This window comes from Armigeres subalbatus, chromosome 2 (genome assembly GCF_024139115.2).
Source record: "Armigeres subalbatus isolate Guangzhou_Male chromosome 2, GZ_Asu_2, whole genome shotgun sequence".
NCBI classification, from domain to species: Eukaryota; Metazoa; Arthropoda; class Insecta; order Diptera; family Culicidae; genus Armigeres; species Armigeres subalbatus.
In genome coordinates, this window is record NC_085140.1 from 76,126,881 (window position 1) to 76,145,251 (window position 18,371).

General features: G+C 43.2%; 1 pseudogene; it reads left to right on the forward strand.

Annotated features, from left to right (window-relative positions):
- Nucleotides 1–4,541: 4,541 nt before the first annotated feature.
- On the forward strand, nucleotides 4,542–6,426 carry LOC134209048 (partner of Y14 and mago-like; annotated as a pseudogene).
- Nucleotides 6,427–18,371: the final 11,945 nt, after the last annotated feature.

The window sequence follows — 18,371 nt, forward strand, 5'->3', positions numbered from 1 at the left end:
CCGACAATCAGAATCTGTTAGGGGATCCTTGGACTGCGGGATTCCATTTAAAATTCTCTCGGGAATCCATTCAAAACATGTTCGGAATTCCATTCATAATCCGTTCGAAGTTCTACACTTTGAGCACTTTTTGTGGAATTTGAAAGTAGTCTAATGATATCCCGCGATGATTTCGAAGAGAATACCAAAGGAACTCTAAAGGATGCCGAATAGAATCCTATAGAATTGCGAATGGAATCCCAAAAATGGTTTCGAACAGAATTCCCAAAATTACGAATTTTATCCCCAAATATTACCGATGGAATTCCACATAAAAAACCGAGCGACGAAAGGTTTCTTAAGGGATTCGGAATAATATATCGAATGGATTCACATGTGATTCCAAAAACAAAAACGAACAGCGGGGAATGTCTGTGACATAACCGCTAAGTGGACGTAGGACTTGAATTGACCATGCCTTTAAGATACATAATAGGTCCAAATTTCTCACATCAACTATTTTGCATAAATAATCGGCGATGCATAGCATTCCTTGGCAAAATCTTCTCATCAAACCGACACAGAAATCAAATCTACCTCGAACAGAATCATAAAAAAAATTCAGGAAGTATCCGTCCGGTCCCGAAATATTAACCTCGACAGTGGCAACCTTCCCACTGAAGGACTGCCTGAAATAAACCACAAGTTGGCTCAGCAGGGGATGTAGACTGTATCTCAGCCCTTCCACTGAAGAACCTTCTAATCCGATGCGATAGCGACTGAAGGAGAACATCATTTTAACTCTTATAGCCTTGAAAAGGCTGTTTGCTTCAACTAAGTGCAAAAAGTAAGAAAACGATCTTTTCAAATAACCGCGAATTTCTAGTGATGGTATAAAAAGACTGAATGCTCTGCGAGCAAATGCACTTTTCTTTTATACTACCTTATTTTGAATCTTCTCTGCTTCCCAATCGGTGGGCCAATCAGCTAGTGTCGTATATCACGCTTCTTTGTCAGCCAAAGCGTCATCATCATCAAGGCGTTCGAAGGGCTTCTTCTTTTTTACGCTTGTTGCTCGCTGCTGGCGTCTATTTCCTAACAGGACTTTTCGTTAGATACAGGCCAATAAGCCAGGCAAGCGAGCTTAGAATTGCAGTTCAGGTGGGAAGTACTTGTTCTTTTCTGAGACAACATTGTTAGTAGTAGAAGGGAGGAAACACCCGGACATGGGATTTCAGGTGATAAGATTTAGAATTAATAACATGGGACGATCATTCAGTCACGTTCGCTTTGTGTGCGGTCAGTATCAAACAATATTTTTCTACATATTTTTTTTATAAAATATTACATTGATCAATGCATTGATATTTAACGTGTATTTGTTTAGAATTTAGTTTTGGGTCGCGCTTGGTTGGCGCAGAATGTATTTTCAGGTCGCGCGGAAATGGCGCGGAATTGATTTTAATCGGCGCGGAAAATATTTCAGAATCTCCGTAACAACCAATTTCAATCCCGAAGGGAATTGAAAGCTTTGATATTGATCTCTATCATTGGCTCTCTGAAGAACCGTTTGTTTTGTGGACAAACATGCTGCATAATGTGGCTTTCTTCAGCCTGTCTCGGCTCATCACCGATGCCGGCCGGTCTCAGCTCGACTCTGCTGCTGCTGCTGCCGGTATCTGCTCAGCATTGCTGCTTTGTCAGGTCTGTAGGGTGGACTGCTGCTGTACTGGCAAGGCTTCGGCTGATGATGGTGGCTTCGATGACTTCATTCCATGCTCCAAGGTGTGAGTGCTGTTCAATCGATGATGCGGTTGCTTCGCTTGTCCCGGCCAGAATGAAAGGAAAAAAATCGCGTTGCGCTATTTTATGGCTTCTCAGCAGACCAGCGGCTGCTCATTCGCTGGTGTCTGCACCAATCAGAACGTGGTAATGGAATGATGCAAGAATTATGCAGTACCCATATTTATAGGTTCCCTTGATCTCAATGTTTTCATTGAAAACAGTTTCATGCCTATTGAAACAAGTTTTCAGGTCTTATCAAGCATGGACATGAAGGCATACTTAAAATCTGTCGATTAAGGGCTTACCGCAGAAATTCCTCCACTGAGACGAACGCTATTAACGTTTAAAATCTTTCAACACAGCGTAACGCGGTCGATTTGAATATTTTGAAATGACACCGGTATAGTAAAGAGAGACGTAAGTCCTACGTCAAAATTGAGCCGAGCCCGGAAAGAATTCCGAGTGGAATCAATTCAAGACCTCACTCAGAATCTTTCCGATTTCATTCGAAATAATCGCGGGATTTCATTTGGAATCATTTCGAAATTCCATAGTGTGCTATAGGGAAGGATGAAGGCAGGAAAGAAGAATGGAGTCCCACAAGAATTTCGAATAAAATCTCAAGAGGATTCTGATTGACTGATGAAGCAGATGAAATAGCGAAAAGGTTTGGAATGGAATATCAAAAGGGTTACGAATGAAATTCCGAAAGGGTATCGAGTGGCATAATATGAGGTTGGCAAATTGAACCCCGAGATTAACCGTTCTAAAATGCTTATAATAAATTCTAGACAAAATGTAATTAAAATCTGATTGATGTATGATACGGAAAAAGTTCCGAACTGTATGATAGATACATTTTTGGAAAATATTCAAATAATTGAGATAATCTTTCAGATATGTAATTCAGAACTTTTCCGTACCGTACATCAATCAGAATTTTAATACATTTATCTAAAATTATTATAATCATTAAATGATCTCCTATGCTGAGCTGTAGGATCTGTCAAAGTTAACACCGTCGTGTGTCTTCTTCTTATTTTACTTGGATTCGTCTATTTTATAGAAAGCTCATATGACAGGAGACCTAACACTAACATTTACGTTTACAAGGAACACCCATAGAAAATTGACCCGACTAAATCGTGTGCGAATCGGCCGATTGTTGCATCGTCGCTTATAGAATTTAACACAGGCATCAGCCGATCAATCACTGCATTTAGTCGGTAGTCCCGAATAGCGCTTCGCGATATGAAAACAACGCACCACTTCGAAGTTAGGTTTAACGTACGAATTGTGAGAAAAATCCAGCAACTTCGCTATCCCCAATTCGGTTTCAACTGGATTGAAAATATCAATTCAGTGCAAAGCCGAGTTATAGCCATAACAAAGTTGGATTTTCTCACAATCCATAAGTTAAACCTAACTTCGGAAGTGGTGTGCGCTGTTTTCATTTGGTGATGTGCTATACAGCGCACCACTTCGAAATTAGGTTTAACGTATGGATTGTGAGGTAAATCCAATTTCGATAGCAGCTATAATTCGGTTTTCTACTCAATTTATAATACCGATCAAATCAGTTGATTCGTCATTGTTTTAAATTGGTGTGCACGAAATTCCTCTATTTAACAAGCTATTTCGTCGGAATGATATTGAATAGGGTGATTAATTGACCCACGCCTGTGTTAAATTCTCATAAGCGTAGGTTGCAACAATCGGCCTTTTGTACCCGTCGAAATCGGTCGATTCCAGCTCAAATTTTCTACGAGGCATTTGAAAAATCAAATATTATAGAATATAGAATTTTGTTTCGATTCTTTACTTTTCCGATTCAGTGAACGGAAATTAACATGTGATTGAGATAGAAAAGAAATTTCTTTTGAACACGATACCAACCTTTAGTCAAATAATCAGTAAAATCAGCAGTGATTCAAATCGTTAGGGGCTGTCAGTTTGAATATGAATCTGAAAGATTAATGATTCCAGCAGCGGTTCTAGATTCAATTGTTATACCGATCAACTGTCAAAAAAAAAACTGGTATAACGCTCCGTTCTATTTTCTGCAGATTTGAACCTCGATTGAATCACGAGATTAAAATATTTTCAATTGTTTTGGTGTATGGATGCGTCATTTTATCTACGGATCAATCCACTTTACCATTCCGGCGCCTTTCTTGGCAGTAACATAATGATTTCAATTAATTGAAATTTTGAAAAACATGAATAGAACACTGCTGGAGAAACCAGCGAGTTTGTTCTATTTTGCTCCAGATTCAAACTAGAATAGTGGTCGAAAATTTAGAATGAAACTGAATCACTCCTGATTTCACCCTAAAGGTGAGTGATTTTAAAACATAAAATGTGTAATCTCAAATTTCCGTGGACGTCTATAGTCTTTTTCTATTTCTGATCATTTTTTCCCCTTTTTCCTTGTTTGTTCTTCATCGTGTTGTGTTCGTTGTCGTCGTTCGTCATTCGTTTGCGTGTTGAAGGGACGGAAAAAAGTGCATAGCAAAAAATAGGTTTTTCCTTTGCGGGAAAATTGTGAGTTTTAGTGGAAAACTTATATCTAAAATATTCGTGCGCTAAGTTTCAGTACGTTGGCGATTCCGTTTCATCAACAGCGCACTCTGCGGTGTTCAAGTCCGGTTTTGTTTTTGCAATCCGAGAAGCCAAAGTTTGTTTTTTTTTTCATCACGGTTGAAAATATTCTTAAATTTTTGTTGATTTTCAGATTATCTCACTGGGTAAATGTGTGGTAGATATCCGCGCAGACAATGACCACATACGCTACCGACAGCCAAGGTGAGTAAATTTGAAGTTTGCACTCGAGAAGAGTTTCTTGAATTTGGTATTCGCAGGAAGTTTATCCCGTCAACGCAGCAGCCGGATGGAACTTGGCGCAAGCCAGACAGGTCCGTGACAGTTACGTCCCCAGGAGGAAGTTCCGCTATACGAAAGCAAAGGGAAATTGTTTGCCCAAAAACCTTCGCTGCCACCAGGAATGTCCCCGGAGATAGCCCAAAAGTCAAGGAGAAACGTGAGAAGGAACAACGCATCCGAGCGCAACGAGAGGCGGAAGCGAACCGAAGACCACCGCAGAATCCCGTACCGGGATTGCTTATCTTGAATGGCGACAGCAAAATCAACCATCCTCAGCAACGGACCGCCAAACCTACCAAGCCGAAGAAAAAAAGCCATCGAACTACCGGATGTGCTGTTGGAGCAGAAACAAAGGAAGATCAGAAACAAGCACGCCAGCAACAGAAACCGCTAAAGGTATGTACTAGCTTCATCATTGTTCATTAATTTGTGGGTGAGCGTCTTCTATATTAATAATTGTGTGAGAATTCCGTGAGGATGTATAAAGCTGGGCCAGTATATGAGAGTAATCAGTTCTCTAAAACCAATAATGCAAAGTGTACCCCAACGGTCTGCGTCTGCTAGGTTCTTATGAATGCTCAAAAAGTAGGGATGCTAATTATGATAATGCAGAGATCTCTAGATGAGATTCTCTACGAATTCGCATAAGTGCTACGAGTAGTTTGGAAGTGTTAGAATCTGAGACGTTATAGTATTATACTGGGGTCAATTTTTACGCGGATTCTGAGATTTACGCGGTTTGGAAAACGGGCACACCAAAAAAAATCGATTTTCGGTATTCATTCGGTTTTGATTTAAGCGAAACTTATCACCTGTGAAAAAAAAATAAATTCAGTATAGTCAGTTTGCATGTCAGTTTTTTGGCTTTAAATAAAAAACGCTGACTGACTGACTTTTTTAAATTACTTATAATCTGACTAATGATCGCTGGGTTTGCTTATATTTTATTAGATGCACAGATTTCTAAGTCGTGTCTCCGATACCATTACCTCATTTCAGGATCATAAAAACACCAAACCTCAACAACAGCACATTGAAGATGTGGCCACGGCTTTAAATGGCCTGCAGCTAACAAATAGTCATGCCGCCGATGCTCTACAGACTGATCTCAGCAAAAAGCTACGCAAACTGCGTAAGAAAATTCGTGAAATCGAAATCATCGAGGAGCGATTACAATCGAACGATGGGGGCCCCCGGCCTGATAAGGACCAGATCGATAAGGCCAAGCGGAAGCCGGAAATTTTGAAGGAGATCGAGGAGCTGGAGAAGAGCATTGTGAAATGATCTCGTGATCTGCTCTCCAGCTTACAGTCGTCATCGTTGTCGTCCTAGAAGTCCCGAAGAATCGCACTGTCGGATCTCCACCAAATGCTCGGTGGTGTACAAACAAATTATGCAAGAAACGCAAAACAAAGCTAGGGAACCGCAATCTTTAGAATCAATAATGTGAACTACTTTTAAGTTGATAGCTTTTACATTTTCTCCTATCCCGACTTTTGGAACAATTGGGATCGCATGCCTTATTAAACAACTGTCGCTCAACTTCGATGTTCCTTTTGTCGCGTACTGCTATTTCCGTTTTCGACTAGGTATTTTTTTTTTGAATTGTATATCGCTTTACAAAACATGTTTATTTACAGATGTCATATCTAGCAAAACAGTTTACAAATAGAAATAATATAATTTACCAAAATTGTTCTATTTTAATGTTTTTTTTACGAAGGTTTTACTCTTCACATTGGACATTGTTTTAACATGATTAAGTGACACAAACATATTTTTATTTTAACATATCTTAGTTTACAGAATAGAATATAAACTACAAACCTAATGTTTGTCCTATTTTTTCCAAAGATAAATGTGATGATTAAAGAAATGTAAATTCAAAGTAAACCAGTTACCTAGTTTGCCTTGCGAGTAAATGAGTGGGATTGCCAATCCGGAGATGGCGATTTCTGTTCGGTAAAGTTCATAGTCATCGAGCTTTAAAAATCCAATGGTGGCGCAAACCTGGGACTTACAAAATGTTAATACATATGTGAAACTGGTTAACTTTGAATTTCTCTAACAACATTTCCGCAAACGACACACACGTTTTCTTTGGATGTGAGCTTCAGCTCACCTTTTGAGGATTCAAAATAAGCTGTAAACTAGATAGTGAATTATCGACGGCGTTGAAATAAATGCCTGTTAGATCTTCAGTTCCACAGCGTCAATTATGGTTAGTCTCTTAGTTGCTGGTCATAGATTTGTACCATTTATAACTTTCCACTCATGTCGGTCGGTACTAGACAAAGTGTAGCGCTTTTCGACTAGAAAATATAAACACAACAACCATGAATAAACATTTTCCAGAATAGAGTCTAGAAAGCGAATAAGGAAACCAGAATAGCAGAACAAGTGTCAGTCAAAGTTGGAATATGGAATAAGATCGTCCTAGATCTAGATATGGTAGCGATAAGAATTCGAAACGAATAAGATAGTATGATACGAAAACTGAGGAAAACGTATGCAAATTAACGATAATTAGCGACACTATAAAATGTAGCCGTGTAGTGAGTGACCCTATAGATGGAACGAAAGTTTTAAATTGTTGATTATAAGAAAACGAAGAGTAAAATAAAAAACTTACATAACTTACGTCTAAGTGATTTAAGGAAGTAAAAATAAATGTTTGAAACATGAAACTGTCCATTTGGATAGCTTTTTTTAACAAATTTATTTTGAAAGCCATAATCACCGTCTTCGACCAGAGGTCACGCACAGACTGAACTGGTGAATCCATTTTGGTAATAATATTAGGTAGCCCATGACAACGTGCGGCTTCCAATATTGCATCGAAAGACACGTTGTCAAAAGCACCTTCAATATCTAAGAAAGCACCCAAGCACGATTGCTTTTGAGCAGATGCTTTCTCGATATCGTACACAACCTTGTGTAGAATAGTCACAGTGGACTTTCCAGATTGGTAAGCATGATGATTAACCTGAAGAGGCATGTTTGCCAAACAGTCATCACGAATATGATGATCGATAATACGTTCTAAGCATTTCAGAAGAAATGAGGTCAGACTGATGGGTCTAAAACTCTTTGCTTCTTCATACGAAGCACGTCCTCCTTTTGGGATAAACTTTAAAGTGACATCCCGCCAGGATATAGGAATATACCCAGTAGCAAAACTGCATACTAAAGCTTTTTCAAAACATGTTTGATATAATCAAAACCTCTCTGAAGTAGAACAGGATAAATCCATACTCCCTGGAGATTTGTAGAACAAAACTGTTAAGTGCCCATTGAATCGATTCAGTAGTTATGATTCTACGTGCTTGAGCCCAAGACCCTTAGCTACATGAAAAGACATCAGGATCATCCGAGAATGTTATATCGTTATATCGGGGCAGCAGGGACTTTGTCCAAGGGCTTGACGACCCCTCCCCATAGCCACTGCGAGTTATACCGGGACCATCGTCCTAACCCCTAATCCCAAGGCGTCAAGCGACCCGTGTCGAGGGATGCATGGCCAGGGGTGAAATAATAAGCTAGGCCTTTAACGGAGCCTGTGGGGTACCTGGGCACCCTCCACAGTAATTGTCCCTTACCGCGTTATGCTGGGCTCTGGCGTGGTGGACCTCTTTCCCGAGCAACTCGTGGGACCAAAATGGAAAACCAAGTCAATTCTTCAATTAGTGGTAGTAGTGTAGGCGACAACCCCTTCGCAAGAGGTGGGTTGTTCAGGTCTCCGCCTAGGAGGCCAGAGCAATAGTCGACAGCTCAGTGCGCAGCGCCAGCGTGGGTCACTTAACCTTCCTCTCGGCTATAAAAACGCCGGAAGGGGTTATTGACGGCCCATGGCTTATGAAGGCGATGAACCACAAACGCGATGGGCTTTCGGCCTTCGAGGTGGCGACGGAACAGCTGGACGCCATCATCGACTTTGCGTCATCGAAGCATAATATCAGCAAGGACCTCAAGAGGAGCTTGCAGAAACTTCGAAAGTCGATGCTGGACGCCAAGCTGGAGGGCGGTCGGGACGGCCAAGTGTAAACCCGTGAAATCGGTGGAGTCGAGGTCTACCCAGACTGAGGCCCAAGGATTCGCGGACTCAGGCAAGGTCGAGTCGACCGAAGGCGTGCCAGCTAAGACAGTGGTGCCAAAGTCTGCAGACTGAGGCTCAAGTATTTGCAGGTACGTCAGGGGTGACTACTCCAACGGAGCAGACACAAAAACAGGAGACAGTCTCCAGGATGAGCTCCCTGGGGGCCGCTCCAAAACGCGGAGGTTACTACCCCGAACAAGGAGTGAGTGGGGCTGGGAAGCTGAACCCCGGTCAGGTACCTCCAAAACCAGGGAGGAAGGACCTGTAAAGGTCCGTCCACTCAAACAAGACAGTGGTAAGGGGTTACGGCAGGCTGAAAGTTCTCAGCCGCACCAGACCAGAAATAGGGGAATGACGCCTCCTGGACCCTGGTCAAGAACAAGAGAAACCGAAGACGTCAAGGGCCGAAAAGAAGGCCCAGGCGAATGAGGGTAGCAAGCAGTCTAGGGTAGGCGCCAATCGCTCCAGGGCGATGCCCTAGTCATCACAGCGGACGAGGGCTAAGTACTCGGATGTTTTGAAGGCGATGAGGTGACGTCAAGCTCGGTGAACTCGGCAGCGCCGACGTACGTCGAATAAGACGTACCCGGATGGGCGAGATGATACTCGAGCTGAAGCGGGGCGTCTCGCAAAATGGCGCCGCCTACAAGAAGTTGGCGGAGGAGGTCCTAGGCGAGACGGTCAAGGTGAGGACACACTTTCCACGACGGAGGTGAATCTAAGGGTTAAAGACCTGGACGAGATCACTGAAGTCGAAGAGCTCGTCACGGCACTGCGGCGACAGTGTGAAGTGGAGACGCCCACCGCAGCCGTTCGGCTACGGAAAGGTCCGGCAGGGACGCAGGTAGCATTGGTTCGGCTATCTGCGGCGGACGCCTCAAGGTAGTCAAGTTAGGGAGCGTCAAAAGGTGGGATGGTCGGTATGCCCTGTGCGCATATACGAGCAACCCGAGGTTTGCTTCAAGTGCCTGGAACCGGGGCACAAGCAATGGGACTGCAAAGGCCCTGACAGAAACAATCTCTGCCGACGCTGCGGATTGGAGGGACATAAGGCACAATGCTGCACGAACCCTCCCAATTGTTTGATTTGTTCCAGCAAAGCTGTGAACAGCAAGCACCCATGGGGGCTCGATGTGCCAACGTTTAAGCGTGCTGCAAAATCAAAGTGCAAATAAAGCAGCTGGCTTGCTCGGCTTTGCCCGAGTGTTTGGTGTGCGCAGGTTTAGAGGAAACGGCGGAACACGTGTTGTTCGATGTGCTCACGTTTTCGCGCAATGCGTGACCACATGCTTGCCACATGTGGTCTGGACACTACCCGGACAACCTAGTTCGGAGGATGTGTAAAGACGAAGTTGGCTGGAACGCCGTTTTATCGGCTATCCTTAAATCGTCTCGGAGCTACACAGAAGGTGGCGCGTGGACTCAAGGATGGCTAGTTCAGGCGCAAATAAGAGGTGGTCAAGGGATCGGAGTCAGCTTCATGGGTCATACCGGTGGTCATGCTCTGTGGTCGAACTCGATCCTTTTATCGAACAAGTGGCCGCGCGAAGAACAACATGGTATCGTCGCTTTCGCGGCGTCAGTCAACCAGGCAGGTTCCGAGCCCGAGGACGGAAAGGGGTCCTCGTCAAGGCTGGGACAGGCGTAGGCATCGCGTCGGCAATTCCCTCTGTGTGTTGGCGAATAGGCCCTATCGCAGAAAGGTCAATTTAGGGTGCACGCGGCATCATCATTCTTGATACCAGTCGTGCAGAGGAAGCAGGCGCGAAGTCGACCCTGCCCACCTTCCGAGGACATAGGGCGTGGTAAGGCCACCTGGAAATCCGGCAATGCGCTGGCACGATACCATGCACACTCAGTTTTAATTTCTGCAGCTCGGCAAAAATCCGCACAGCCGTGCGCCAGCAAAATAAATAACTGATATCCCGGCAAAAATGGCGTTTGTTAGCTGATTTTCGGCAAATTATTTGCTGATTATCAGCTATTTTGACAGAAATCTCGGCAAAAATCATGTTTGCTGGGGCACGGCTGTGCGATTCTCGGTAAAGTTTAACATTTGCTGAGATCCCGGTAAAAAAATAAGTGTGGTGTTCTTCTAAAAAGCGAGTCACGATGTTCGATGCTGCAAGGACACGCAGCTAACCTCGAGGTGCGTCATGCACTGGCCCCCTTTGAAGCATTACTTTCTGGTTGTACCGAAGGGACGATGGAAGCAGCGGCAATGGAAACGGTTTAGCTGGTCAGGGATGCAGCCCTGCCTCCCTCATTGGGTGGCCCTAACAGCACTTCTGGTCAACCCAGGATGTCTGTTGAGCAGATTCCCCCTCCATTGTTTAGGAAGAAAAAAAAAAAAAAAAAGGATATGGGAATATACCCAGTAGCAAAACTGCATACTAAAAGCTTTTTCAAAACATGTTTGATATGTTCAAAACCTCTCTGAAGTAGAACGGGATAAAATCCATCCTCCCTGGAGATTTGTGAGGGAGCAAAACTGGTGCCCATTGAATCGATTCAGTAGTTATGATTCTACGTGCTTGAGCCCAAGACCCATAGCTACATGAAAGACATCAGGATCATCCGAGAATGTTATATCGACACATCCAGGAAAGTGCGTATCAAATAATGCTCTAACGATTCTTCATCAGAAGAAGTGTAGTCGCCATTTAGCTTGCAATTTTGCCAACTTGGAAATCCTTGGACCTCGCAAAGAACTTTATTCAATCGACTGGCTTCACTCAAATTGGAAACATTTGCACAAAGGTTTTTCAGCCGGATCGTTCAGCAGATCGTAGCGTTGCGTGCCAACTTGAAAAGAATCCGTCCCTACTGAATGGCGTCTGTTCCAACTCCTTCTGTACTGCTTCCTTAGCTTAACACGTACGTCCCCAACCCCCATTTTATGACAAAACTCAAAATTCAAAACCACGCTGCTCAGCCAATTTCTAACGGATTTTCAAGCAATCTTCTGGAATCGATCACAAAATTCCTATAGTTTTAGGAACCGAAGTCAATTTTTTACTATGGCCATGGTTCGGAGATATTCAGGGAGTACTGGGGTTACCTCCCTCCCGGAAAAAATGGTCACTGGCAGATCGACTTCGAAATCCATCGTGCGACATGTCAAACTTCATGATTTTGCAAAACAAGTACACTGGAGTACATTTCAACGACTTTTGATCGAATTGGCCACCCACCGGGTGCTTCCAGAACCTGGTTCCCTTGAGGGAAGTGGTCAATATCTGTCAATATTGGAACCCATCTTGCGACATATCAAACTTCATGATTTTACCAAAACAAGTACACTGGGTACATTTCGGCGACTTTGATCGAATTGGCCACTCTCCAGGTGCTTCCAGGGCCTGGTTCCCTTGCGGAAGTGGCAAATATCCGTTCAATAATGGAACCCATCTTGCGACATGTCAAACTTCATGATTTTGCAAAACAAGCACACTGGATTACATTTCCAGCGACTTTCGATCAGAATTGGCCACCCTCCGGGTGCTTCCAGAACCCTGGTTCCCTTGAGGAAGTGGCCAATATCAAATCAATCTTGGAACCCATCTTGTGACATATCAAACTTCATGATTTTGCAAAACAAGGACACTGGAGTACATTTCGGCGACATTCGATCGAATTGGCCACCCTCCGGCTACTTCAGGGCCTGGTTCCTTGGGGAAGTGGCCAATATCAGTTCAATCTTGGAACCCATCTTGCGACATATCAAACTTCATGATTTTGCAAAACAAGCACACTGAAGTACATTTCGGCGACTTTCGATCGAATTGGCACCCTCCGAGTGCTTCAGGGCCTGGTTCCCTTGCGAAAGTGGCCAATATCCGTCCAATCTTGGAACCCATTTTGCGACATATCAAACTTCATGATTTTTGCAAAACAAGTACACTGGGTACATTTCGGCGACATTCGATCAATTGTCCACCTCCAGGTGCTTCCGGAGCCTGGTTCCATGGGGAAGTGGCCAATATCCGTTCAATCTTGGAACCCATCTTGCGACATGTCAATCTACATGATTTTGCAAAACAAGTATACTGAAGTCCATTTCGGTGATTTTCGATCGAATTGGCCACCTTCCAGGTAGACTTCCAGGTAGACCTGTGCGCTAATTGATATTTTACCGGCGGTGGCGTGATAGATCATTTTCAGGCAGCGGCGGCGGCGTCACGCCGTTAGTGATCAGCGGTGGAGTGGATCGGCGTAAACCAGTTCAAGCGCCAAAATTTCTTCAGAAATTCATCGAAATTCTTGAAGTTCCACTAGTTTTTCAAAGATCGTCAAGAAATTCCTTTGGACATTCCTCCGTAGGTGCCTCTGGGAAGTTACTCCAGAAACTCCTCTTGGATTTCGTCTGGAAGTTCCTTCAGGAATTCCTCCGGAAGCTCTTCTAGGAATTCATCGGGAAGTTCACTCAGGAGTTCCTCCGGAGAGTTCCTCCGAAATTCCTCAGTAGTTTCTCCAGGAATTCCTCCGAAGGTTTCTCCATGAATTCTTCAGAAGTTCCTCCAGGAATTGCTCGGAAGTTCCTCTGGAAACTGGAATTGACCACCAAATTTCTGGAGGATTTTCCGGATGAATTCCTGGGAGGAAATTCAGAATTCCTGGTGGAGCATATTGGATAAATCCTGAAGGAACGTCCGGAAGAATTCGGAGGAACTTCAGCAGGAATTCCTGAAGGAACTTCCAGTGCTGAATTTCAGGAGGAATTACTGAAGGAATTTCAGAGGAATTACTAGAAAGCTTCAGTGGAAGTATTGGGGGATCTTCCGGAGGAATAAATGTAGGAACTTCTAGAGGAATTGCTGGAGGAACTTCCAGAGGAATTCCTGGAGAAACTCGGAGGAATAACTGGAGGAACTTCTTGGAGGAACTTCGGGAGGAATTCCTGGAGGAACTAGAAGGAGTTGCTTAAAGAACTTCTGGATGAATTTCTGAAAGAACTTCCGGAGGAATTCTGGAGGAACTTCAGGAGGAATTCCTGGAGGAAATTCGGAGAATTCCTGGAGGAAATTCTGGAGGAATTCCTGGAGAAATTCTGGATAAATTCCTGGAGGAAATTCGGAGGAATTCCTGGAGGAAATTCGGAGGAATTCAGGAGGAAATTCGGAGGAATTCAGGAGGAAATTCGGAGGAAATTCTTGGAGGAAATTCCAGGAGGAATTCTTGGAGAAATTCGGAGGAATTCTTGGAGAGAATTCAGGAGGAATTCCTGGAGAAATTCAGGAGCAATTCCTGGAGGAAATTCGGAGAGATTCCTGGAGAAATTCGGAGGAATTCCTGGAGGAAATTCGGAGGAATTCCTGGAGGAAATTCGGAGGAATTCCTGGAGGAAATTCCGGAGGAATTCCTGGAGAACTTCGGAGGAACTAGGGAAAGAATTCCTTGAGGTTGCAGGAGGAATTCCTGGAGGAACTTCAGGGAATTCCTGGAGGAACTTCGGAGGAATTCCTGGAGGAGTTCCTGGAGAAGCTTCCAGAGGAATTCTGGAGGAACTTCGTAGGAATTCCTGGAGGAACTTCCAGGAATTCCTGGAGGAACTTCGTAGGAATTCCTGGAGGAACTTCCGTGAATTCCTGGAGGAACTTCAAAGGAATTCCTGGAGGAACTTCCGTAAAGGAATTCCTGGAGGAACTTCCGTAGGAATTCCTGGAGGAACTTCCGTAGGAAGATTCCTGGAGGAACTTCCGTGGGAATTCCTGTAGGAACTTCCGTAGGAATTCCTGGAGGAACTTCGTAGGAATTCCTGGAGGAACTTCCGTGGGAGATTCTGGAGGAACTTCCGTAGGAACTTCCGTTCCTGGAGGAACCTCCGTAGGAATTCCTGGAGGAACCTCCGTAGGAATTCCTGGAGGAACCTGCGTAGGAATTCCTGGAGGAACTTCCGTAGGAATTCCTGGAGAGAATTTCGTAGGAATTCCTGGAAGAACTTCCGTGAATTCCTGGAGAATTCTTGGAAAAGCTTCCTAAAGGAACTTCAGACAGAAATCCGGGAGGAGTATCTGGAAGAATTCTGCAGAAGGCACTTATGGAGAAATATCTGGAGGAATATCAGAGGAATTTCTTGACGATCTTTTGAAAAACTCGTAAAGGAACTTCTGGAAGAATTCTGGAGATACTTCTGAAGAAATTTTGGCGCTTGAAACTGGTTCCGCCAGACCACGCCGCCGCCAATCACCAAAGGCGTGATACCGCCACTGGCTGCAAATGATCTATCAGGCCACCACCGGTAAAATATCAATCAGCGAATGGAAGTACCCGGAAGGTGGCCAATCCGATCTAAAACTACCGAAATGGATTCCAGTTTACTTGTTTTGCAAAATCACGAAGTTTGACATGCCGCAAGATGGGTTCCAAGATTGGACGAATATTGGCCGCTTCCCCAAGGGAACCAGGCCCTGGAAGTACATGGAGGGTGGCCAATTCCCTCGAAAATCGCCGAAATTTACTCCATCGTACTTGTTTTGCAAAATCATGAAGTTTGACATGTCGCAAGATGGATTCCAAGATTGAACGAAAATTATTACGCTTCCCAAAGGGCACCAGGCCCTGGAAGTACCCGGAGGGTGGCCAAATCGATCGAAAATTGCCGAAATGTACTCCAGTGTACTTGTTCTGCAAAATCATGAAGTTTGACATACCGCAACATGGGTTCCAAGATTGAACGGATATTGGCCACTTCCCCAAGGGAACCAGGCCCTGGAAGCACCCGGAGGGTGGCCAATTCGATCAGTCGCCGAAGTATACTCCAGTGTACTTGTTTTGCAAAATCATGAAGTTTGACATGTCGCACGATGGATTTCGAAGCCGATCTGCCAGTGACCATTTTTCCGGGAGGGTAACCCTAAGTACTCCCGGAATATCTCGGAACCATGGCCATTGCAAAAATTGACCTCAGTTCCTAAAACTATAGGAATTTTGTGATCGATTCAGGAGATTGCGAAAATCCGTTAGAAATTGGCTGAGCTGCATGGTTTTTGAATTTTGAGTTTTGTCGTAAAATGGGGGTTGAGGACGTACGTGTTAACAGATGCCTTCAGGTTATAATTCAGGCCTGGTGGCCTCCTGCTGGATCTCAAACAACGAGCTCCATCGTCGTTGTCACCAGAGGACCGATAACAACAGAAATTCAGGATCGGAAGTGGGGCTGGGTCGGTCACACACCTCTACGTAGGGGCGGAAACGAAATCTGTAAACAAGCATTAGACTGGAACCCAGCAGGACTTTGTCACCAGCAGAGAGCAGACCCAGAGGCTCATGGCGGCGAAGCCTCAATAAAGAAATAAAAGTCGACCAAAATCTAACCTGGCAACAGAGCGATGGCCGGAGCAACGCTCAGGATGGAGATCTTTCAAGTCGGCCCTTTGCACCACCAGAGGTGTACAGGATCCATAAGGAAATAGATCGGGTGGTGTTTGACTCGCGCTTGACTTGAACTTTGGATGAGATCTAAGAATTTGAGTTTTCCCAACACTGTTATCGATATCAATATCAACACAGTAAGGTTATCTTCTAACTGGAGTAGATTTTCCACAAGATTTTCTCCGCATAACATTTAAATGGGTGATATTTTGGATGTTTCGTGTCGAAATACAAGCAATTACGCATTGGGAAATACATAGAGGCAAAATCTGCTCCACAAAGATTATGGTAAAACATACAATAGAAATAATGTAGTCTGAGTCACAGAACATTTTATTCTTGATTTCTATGATCCATATGATTATCTTATAAAACTTAGTATTAGTCAAAATTATAAATTTGAAAAATCTAATAATTTCTTTTAAAATACTAAGCAATGACTAAAATGTATTCTATTTTTTCTGTATTTCGCGGGATATTATCTAGAAATAAGCTGAATGCGGATGTTTCACGAGACGCTTTTCAGCGCAGGACAAATAGTGAAAACACTTGGGACGTATGGTCACATTACATTACAGTAGTCGAATAGCATGCTTATTAACTCTAGTTTTGTAAGTATAACATAAATTGTGCTAAACGTATGTTGTTTTGTTTTAACACAATAAAAAACTACTGCAATAATAGGACGCAGTTGCCTATCGTTACGATATTTTTGAAGGTCAGTCCTATTATTTACAGTATTGCCTGCATTTCTTATGGAGGAGAGCGATACCACAACAATGGGACCTTAACTATCATAATCAGTGGTGCAATTCTCAATCTCAGTGACTGAAATTTGTTGGATATTGATACCATTCCCTCTTCACACTCACTTCCTAGCAGTGAAAACTGAAAATGTTTATGTAGCAACAATCAAAGATAAAGTAAACAATTCGAATATTGGGTACATCTTCTGTATCACTAGAGATACTCGTTCTGTCAGAGCATACATGTAGTACACAGCCCTTGATAATTCCAGATATTCAAACGGATGTCCTAGGGATATTCGCTCATGGCCGACCAGGGCACCGACATCCAATTTTTCACTATGGATTTTGACAGCCGTTTGCCTGTTCGTTTCTTTTGGGGATAAATTTGGCATCCCCCAGTGTCATAATATCCCAATACTGATTTGAGTTTACAATGGTATGTACCAACTTTTGAATTTTTAATGTTTTCGTTTTACAGGGAGAATATTATGCCAAAACGCCCATACCACTCAATAATGCCACAACGCAATGATACAATCATGATTTACATAGAAAAAAGAAACAAACTATAGAATTAAACTATTTTAAACTCGATTCCTGGCTTTAAACTTTAGAATATTCAAGCTTGTTGGCATCATTTCTTCAGAATGCACTTACTTTTGCACAAGGTACTATTTATGCCTTTGTTCGTTTTTATCCATATTTCACCTCGTATTGCGAGAAAAGAGAAAAATTCCTAATTTTTGCGGAGCAAGAAGAAGAAACAGACTGAGTGTCGGAAACTTCAAAATGGCATGCACTGTACAGAAAAAGTGTTGATATTTCTTGATATCAAGAAAGATTCGAGGAATCTAAAATGTTTCAAAATAACATAAATATATGATAAAATACCTTTAAGAGTACCCTAAAACTTGTTTAAAAAATATAGACGGCATGTAACACTCGTTTAAAGTTGCATATTCTCGTTGATTTCAATAATCAACATTCTACCAAAAAATAAACCAAAAATTTTTACCCGTGTAACTTGAAGTGATTTGACGTTTGCGGAACAGCTTTCCGACAGTCGACCGTCGGAACCCGGTTTCGAATTTTCAATCTTCTCGCAATAATTGTTGTTTGTGTTGCATTCGCGAATGCACTCGTATTGGTGACTTAGAAAAGATGTGACCAAAGATGGCGTAGCTTATTTATCCCCCGTTAAGTACCTGATACTCTACTTCTCATTTGCACACAGCCCGCACTGACAGTCTATTCAGTTCACTTGCTGCTGTGTGTGAATGATACGACAACAACCTATATAAATGGCATGGGTGAATACTATCACTTGAAAGAACAATGACAGGAAATTTGTGCCCGAATGATGCATCGGCTTTATTGGCCCGCTTTGGCTGTTGGCAAATCGAGGTTTGCTAAGCTACTCCTGCTTTGTTGTTCTGACTGAAAGGCACCGTCACTTAGAAGGCCAAAAGAAGGAGCAGAGAAAAATACAAAACAAAAAGAATCACACT